Genomic DNA, 7,541 nt, shown 5'->3' with positions numbered 1-7,541 from the left:
TTCTCTATTTCAAATAAAAAAAGCTGTTCAAGAAGGAAAGTAATCGTTTGATGAAGTTGTGTTTTTGGCAGTGGCGGCTCGTCAGAAGGTGCTGCGGTACTGCAGCACCCCCTGGCGTAATTTCTGTATTTGCTTTGATAACGCTCTGCTTAGCAATTTTTGCCAGGCATTGAGCACTTTTTAATAGTGTTAATTTTAGCTAAATAATTTTTATTTTATAGCCTAATGTATGTGTATTTCTTGAAAGTCTACTCAAACCCCTGGTCATATCTAGAAAACAATAGCACAAATCACCGCATTAAATAAATTCTGGTACGGAAACTCTGGTACTGCAGTTCCCTGCAGTCCCAGTTTCGGCTTGTTTGTGCTGTATTGCGCATGCGCGAATCTCTTGGAAGCGGCGATTTTGGCTGGGAGAGGGTGCTGCGTTTTTTGCAGTACCATGTTGCCCATGTTGTAGTCTTGAAATTTCTGTTACGACAGAAACAGCTGGACTGTAAGCCAGCGATATTACTATTGGCAACCCTGTCAGTCGAAGCTAGTCATGCAGCTGAGTGTGTTTTTCCTCTCTAACTTGCAGTTGCTTTTTGAGATGTTTTGCCTGTTTAGAGTTAGACTAGTATAGATTAAGTATTTTTGGAGAGTTAGACGTCAGTGTTTTAGACAATTATGATGTTGATGTTGGACTAATAACAGATGCTTACAGCATAGGCTACATTTATTTTCTTTAACTTTAACAGGTTTAGTACGGTAGCTGACAGCTTTGCTGGCTACAGTTGTATACCGTAGTAGGCCTACTGTACAAGTGTACATCCGGTACCCAGCTATTGCATGACATGTTTTGAACCGCCATGGTTTTATCACTTCCTGTTTATATGGCATGTTGGTATATTGATGGTAGGCCTTGTAGTATAATGCTAATATTGTGGTCACTCGTGCGTGACGTCCCGGGATAAACACGAGGGACAATTGTGCTGGCATTCGGAAAGACGCCACGAGAGAGAACGTACGATATACAGATTGCGCATAATACAACATGGTGGCAGCGATGCAGTTTTGAACAATCGTTAAGTTAAAGTTCTAGTCAGTATAAGAAGCATGTCTATGTTTCAAGTGAACCCTCCAGCAGAATTCGATTTCTCAAATCCCAGCGGTTGGACCCTGTGGATCAGGCGATTTGAACGGTTTAGAAGTGCCTCAGGTTTAGCAGAGAAAGATGGAGAACTACAAGTCAACACGCTCATCTACTGCATGGGCAATAAAGCTGAAGAAATAGTGCCGTCATTTAAGCTTTCGCCAGAAAATTCTAAAGAATACTCAGTAGTTAAAACTAAATTCCAACAACATTTTCTTGTGAGACGCAATATTATATTTGAGCGCGCGCAGTTTAACACAAGAAACCAAGGCGAAACTGAGTCGGCAAGTTCTTTCATATCTTGCCTGTACAACATGGCGGAAGGCTTGCAGTTCGGCGAGCTTCATGATGAACTGGTGCGTGACCGCATCGTAGTAGGCATTCGAGACAAAGGATTATCAGAACGCCTGCAGATGGACACAGACCTCACACTGCAAAAGGCAATCGACCTTGTTCGGCAAAGCGAGACAGTAAAACAACAACAAGGCATTCTTTGTAAAGAAATGACACAACAAAATAGCGGCGAACTTGAAACCATCGTAAGAAAAGAGAAACAGCGGTTTACAAAGAAATGCATGAAGTGTGGTCGATCGCCTCATTACAATGGAGAAACTTGTCCAGCAAAGACAGTCACTTGTTTTCAATGCAAAAAGATAGGACACTTTGCTCGACATTGTAGGAATCAGACAAACAAAAGCGTCAATGAAGCAAGTGAAACGACATCACGTAAGTCTGCCTGGTTTGTGAATGTTCTAATCAACAATTTCCCAGTTTCCTTTAAAGTTGATACGGGTGCAGAAGTCACAATTATACCAGCTCATATCTGGGAGCACTTGGGTAAATTCAAGCTTTCCCAAACGGACAGACAATTGCAAGGCCCAGGTGGCAATCTTTTAAATGTGTTGGGCAAATTTAACTGTAGACTTACGTACAGACAAAATTACAGCTGTCAAAACGTTTATGTTGTTAAAAACGCTAATAATGCATTGTTAGGCTTCCCTGCTATAAATTGCCTACAGATCGTTAAATTCGTCAACTCGACTTCTAGTCCCGAAGCAGTGAAAGCGAAAATTACAGCAAAATACCCCCAATTGTTTTGCAATCTTGGCAAGCTGTCAAGAGAATATTCGATAACGTTGTGTGATGACGCTGTTCCTTACCAAGTTCGTGCACCCAGACGTGTTGCATTGCCGTTGTTCTCAAAAGTTAAAGTCGAACTATCCCGTATGCTGCAAGAAGGAGTGATATCAGAAGTTAAACGTCCCACTGATTGGTGTGCCGCAATGGTTGTAGTGCCCAAAAAAGACAACAGCGTAAGAATATGTGTGGATTACACAAGGTTGAACAAAAGCGTCAAACGAGAAAAACACCCATTGCCTTACGTTGACCAGGTTCTAGGCCAGCTGAGTGGCGCTAAAATTTTCTCTAAACTAGATGCTAAATCTGGGTTTTGGCAAATACCTCTCTCGGAAAGCTCGAAAATCCTAACCACATTTATAACCCCATTTGGACGATATTGTTTTAATCGTCTACCATTTGGCATATGCAGCGCTCCAGAGTACTTCCAGCGAACGATGTCAGACATTCTTTCTGGGTTAGACGGCGTCGTGTGCGAAATGGACGACATTCTGGTGTTTGGAGCAAATCACGCTGAGCACGATCGACGATTAGCTGATGTTTTAGAAGTATTGTCTTCAAGTGGACTGACACTAAACAATAAATGTGAATTTGAAAAAACGTCCATTAAGTTTGTTGGTCATATTATCGATAGCGACGGCATCCGTGCTGACCCTGACAAAGTGAGCGCTATTCTGAAAATGCAAAGCCCCAATAACATTTCTGAATTGCGTCGATTTATGGGCATGGTAAATCAGCTAGGAAAATTTACAAATCAACTAGCAGAAAAGTCAAAACATCTACGTAAGCTGTTGAGTAAAAATACAGAATGGTCTTGGACCATGAAAGAAGAATCAGCTTTCAATGACATCAAAGCTATATGTAGTTCAACCGATGTACTAGCACTGTATGATCCGACGCTAGAGACAATAGTATCTGCTGACGCTTCCTCATTTGGCTTAGGAGCAGTTCTTCTTCAAAAACAGGATTCTGATGTTTGGAAACCTGTTTCGTTCGCATCCAGAGCTATGAGTGACACGGAAGAACGTTACGCGCAGATAGAAAAGGAAGCTTTAGCCATCACATGGGCGTGTGAGCGGTTTTCCAGTTATCTGATCGGTATGAAGTTTCTTGTTCAAACAGACCACAAGCCTTTGGTCTCTCTTCTAGGAAAAAAAGGTATCGACGAACTGCCCGCCCGCATTCAACGCTTTCGAATGCGTTTGATGAGATTCACCTATGATATTTGCCACATCCCAGGCAAAGAGTTAATTATTGCCGACACCTTGTCCAGATCACCTGTAGACTCGCCCACGTCATCCGACGAAGAACTTCGCCTCCTTTCTGAAGCCTACGTTATGTCGATAATGGACGGACTCCCAGCTTCGGAGAAGAGACTTAATGAAATACGTGTAAGGTTAAAAGATGATCCGGTCTGCAGTCAAGTAATGCAGTATGCACAAGAGGGGTGGCCGCGTATGAATGCCTTATCGAGTGCTGTTAAATGCTTCCATTCAGTCAAAGACGAGATTACGGTCCAGGACGGTTTGTTACTGCGAGGAGCCAGATTGATAATACCACCCTCGTTACGTCTTGATATTTTAAACAGAGTTCATGAAGGACACTTTGGGATTGTCAAAAGCAGAGAAAGAGCGAGAGGGTCTGTTTGGTGGCCATTTATGAGTAAGCAAATAGAAGAAATGGTTAAATCGTGCCCCACATGTCTGAGAAATTCCTCACCAACTATCGAACCTCTATTGTGCACAGAGAGACCTGAACGACCATGGCAAAAAGTTGCAATGGACATGTTTCACTGGAAAAACCAACAATATTTATTGATTGTCGACTACTTTTCTAGATGGATTGAAACACTCTTGCTTGTGAGTACTACGGCAGTAAACGTTACCAACCACGTCAAGTCCATATTCTCTCGTTATGGTATCCCGGAGGTAATTGTTTCAGATAATGGTCCACAGTTTGCAAGCGCTGAATTTGCAGATTTCATAAACAAACTAAAAGTGAAGCATATAACCTCTAGCCCTAGATATCCTCAAAGCAATGGCGAAGCAGAGAGAGCCGTTCAAACAATCAAAAATTTGTTAAAGAAAAATAGTGATCCTTACTACGCGATGCTTTCTTACCGCTGTACCCCCTTAAGAAATGGTTACAGTCCTGCAGAACTCTTCATGGGAAGAAGACTCCAGTCCAATCTCCCCCTACACCCAAAACAATTAGCTCCACAATGGCCTGACTTCGATTCGCTACGGAAGAAGGAGAAAGATGATCAGGAAAAGCAAGCCCTCAATTACAACAGACGACATCGCACTAAAGAACAACCTGCTTTGGTTCCAGGAAGTAAAGTACTCATCAGAAACAATAACACAGTCACCCCTGGAGTAGTAGAGAAACCTTATGACACTCCACGATCGTATGTAGTGGCGACTCCAGACGGGGGAGCATTGAGGCGAAATAGACAATTTCTAATAAGTTTCCCCTCGCCTGACAACCCAAGTACAAATAACACTGTGGTTAATCCGGAACCACCACCTAGGCCCGCATCACGAGGTGATAGTGATACACCTGCAGAAAGTCGAAGTAACTTTGAGCCTTCAGGAAGGCCTAAGCGCGTTATTAGAAAACCAGAAAAATATAAAGAATTCGTAACATAAAATGTAATGGCATACCTGTTATTATAAAACCAAGGCTTAGCAAAAGCCTACTATTCACTTATGTAATTTGTAACCACTCAGTTATTCATGTAAGCAGACAATTACAAATTTAGACTTCGCCTTGTTCCATTCTATTATAACTTACTGTATTTATATAATGTGCTCTGTTAGAGCACGGCATTCATGTTTATTATTGATTTACTGTTTTGTTTCCTATTTCTGTATGCGAAATGCTTTTACGATTCTGCATACTTATGTTGCTTTCCCTCTATCGTATTTGTCGGGGAGATGTAGTATAATGCTAATATTGTGGTCACTCGTGCGTGACGTCCCGGGATAAACACGAGGGACAATTGTGCTGGCATTCGGAAAGACGCCACGAGAGAGAACGTACGATATACAGATTGCGCATAATACAACAGGCCTAATTGCAGCTTGCACAACCATTTTCATTCCAGAAACGTTAATGATGAAAAATAAACTGAACTGAACTACTGGCATATGCCAACAGTGAATAGGCTATGAATCTGTAAACTGCATATCAAACATCAAATCCATTATGCCAGATCAAACCTTAATGGAAGCCTATATATAAATTGCAGATTTGTGTTGATTTATACACTACTTTGACTATTTTTTTAAAAGAGTATTACTATTGTGCAGAAGAATTGGAAGTCATGGCAACCATACTCTCTCAAGAAACAGGTTCTGTAACAGTGCGTGACCTGCTACGTAACTTAATTTTTCACAGCTCTGTCCCTTCAGGATAAAGTTGCTATAAAGAGAAGAGGCCGTCCTACACCTGATGTTCCAATAAGAGTCAAAGAGTCAAAACTTTTCTGAGGAGTACTATGAGTCAAGAAAGGCTAAATGCTCTTGCGGTCATTTTAACAGAAAAAATATTCTTTAAGACTCACCCAAACCTTAATGACAAAGTCATTAACCTTTTTGCTAAAAAAAAAACAAGAAGAATGGATTTTATCTATAAATAAGCTTGGCTCCAGTTTACATGGAGCAGTTTATATGTAAGTAACTTATTTTTTGTAGTTTATCCCACTGTTTACCTTTGTGTTAATCCGAGTTATAACCTGCATAATGCATGTGCAGCATGCACTGTAGGAAGTTTGTGTCTTTTGTTTATTTATTATTCATATTACATGTTACAATGGAATACATTTGTCAACAGTCAACACCACAAGTCAGCGGAGTAGACCAAAATCACATCATAGAATTTGGAGTCGGCATTTTCAAGAAGCAGACTTCGAAAAGTTTCTTCAATTCTAAATTGGATATGCCAAAAGACTAGACTTGAAGCCTGGTGCATTCCACCAACTTTTTCTTTACCACCAGGAACTAGTGCAACAGCTGAAGGATCACATTCGACTTCTTCCTGGCGACAAACTTACAAAAAGACGCCAAGTTAATGAAGTACTGTTGATTTAATTAATAGTTTATGGTATTTAGTTAGAATTGCAGTATTAGGTTTTGATAACCTGTACCCCAACCTAATGCTTGTCGTCTTGGGGGTGGAAGAACAAATCAGCAGTTAACTAAGGCTGCAGGGATTAAATAGGTTGAAAACCACTGGCCTGAGGGGGCCTACCAATGCCTAGTACACTACCGTCTACCATGCAGGTAGCAAATTATTTTACTAATCCTACTTGGTATTTTTGCTTCAGTGGATAGCTGAAGACACTGCTGCTCACAAGAATACTGCAAGTACAGATGGTGATAGTGAAGCACATGATTCTGTGAGAATGAATGCTGACCTAGATATACATGAAACATCGGTACGTTGTTGGTGAATGACGTAATGTTGATTTCTTATGAACAAATAATAAACATAGCATAATTTACACCGACATCATGCCGTTGTGGACACATCAGGAGTTGTGGAACAAAGTAAATGATAGAGTAATGAGTCTGCCTAGTTATGTGAGCAATCTGAATATATGCTATTATGATACCATAAAATTGTTACCATGTTGTCAAAATGCTTAAAGCATTTCCTATTTTGTTTGATAAGTCCATAGTTATTGTTGCTACTTTTACCATTATCTTGAAAACACAAACGGCACTATATGGCCCTTATTGGCCCATGCATAAATTTTATAGATCTTTTCATGGGAAAATACCTTTTAATTTAATGCATTAAACGTAGTGGAAACATCAAACTTGAAGGTTGAAAAATGTATTACAAGTAGGCTATTCTACATGTTAAAATTTATAGATTAATATAGAATGAATTACGATTTTTATTTTTGTTTTTCTTGACCTGATATTGTAGTTACAGAAGGCAAATTTTTGCCTGTTGCTTCTGTAACTTTTTATAAATGTTATTTCAAAAAAGTCCCATCTATGACTACATGTACCATTGTCACTACTTTAAACTGTACTTTTTGTTTTATAGGAAATTGTTTGTTGATCTGTGTGGTGGAAAGCTTTCGCACAGCATAGAGCATCCATTGAGAAAAGAGGAAAAGCTGTTTTTATTTTTTTATTTTACTCATAATCTGAAGAATATTTACAACAATTTTGGAAAAAGGAAACGGATGAATCTCCCTTGTGCTGGCCATGAGCACCTGCTTGGTCAGTCATGTATTGCAGAATTTCATCATGTG

At 40.1% G+C, this 7,541-nt stretch overlaps 1 long non-coding RNA gene across 1 annotated transcript; it reads left to right on the top strand.

Moving 5' to 3' along the window:
• The first annotated feature begins 5,836 nt into the window (after nt 1-5,836).
• On the top strand, nt 5,837-7,541 carry LOC145780520 (uncharacterized). The gene is made up of 4 exons (XR_014290662.1): nt 5,837-5,945; nt 6,271-6,348; nt 6,600-6,710; nt 7,331-7,541. It is a non-coding gene; the product is annotated as an uncharacterized LOC145780520 (long non-coding RNA).

The sequence above is a fragment of the Aplidium turbinatum genome, chromosome 12 (assembly GCF_918807975.1).
Source record: "Aplidium turbinatum chromosome 12, kaAplTurb1.1, whole genome shotgun sequence".
NCBI classification, from domain to species: Eukaryota; Metazoa; Chordata; class Ascidiacea; order Aplousobranchia; family Polyclinidae; genus Aplidium; species Aplidium turbinatum.
This window is presented reverse-complemented; position numbering and strand designations above follow the sequence as displayed.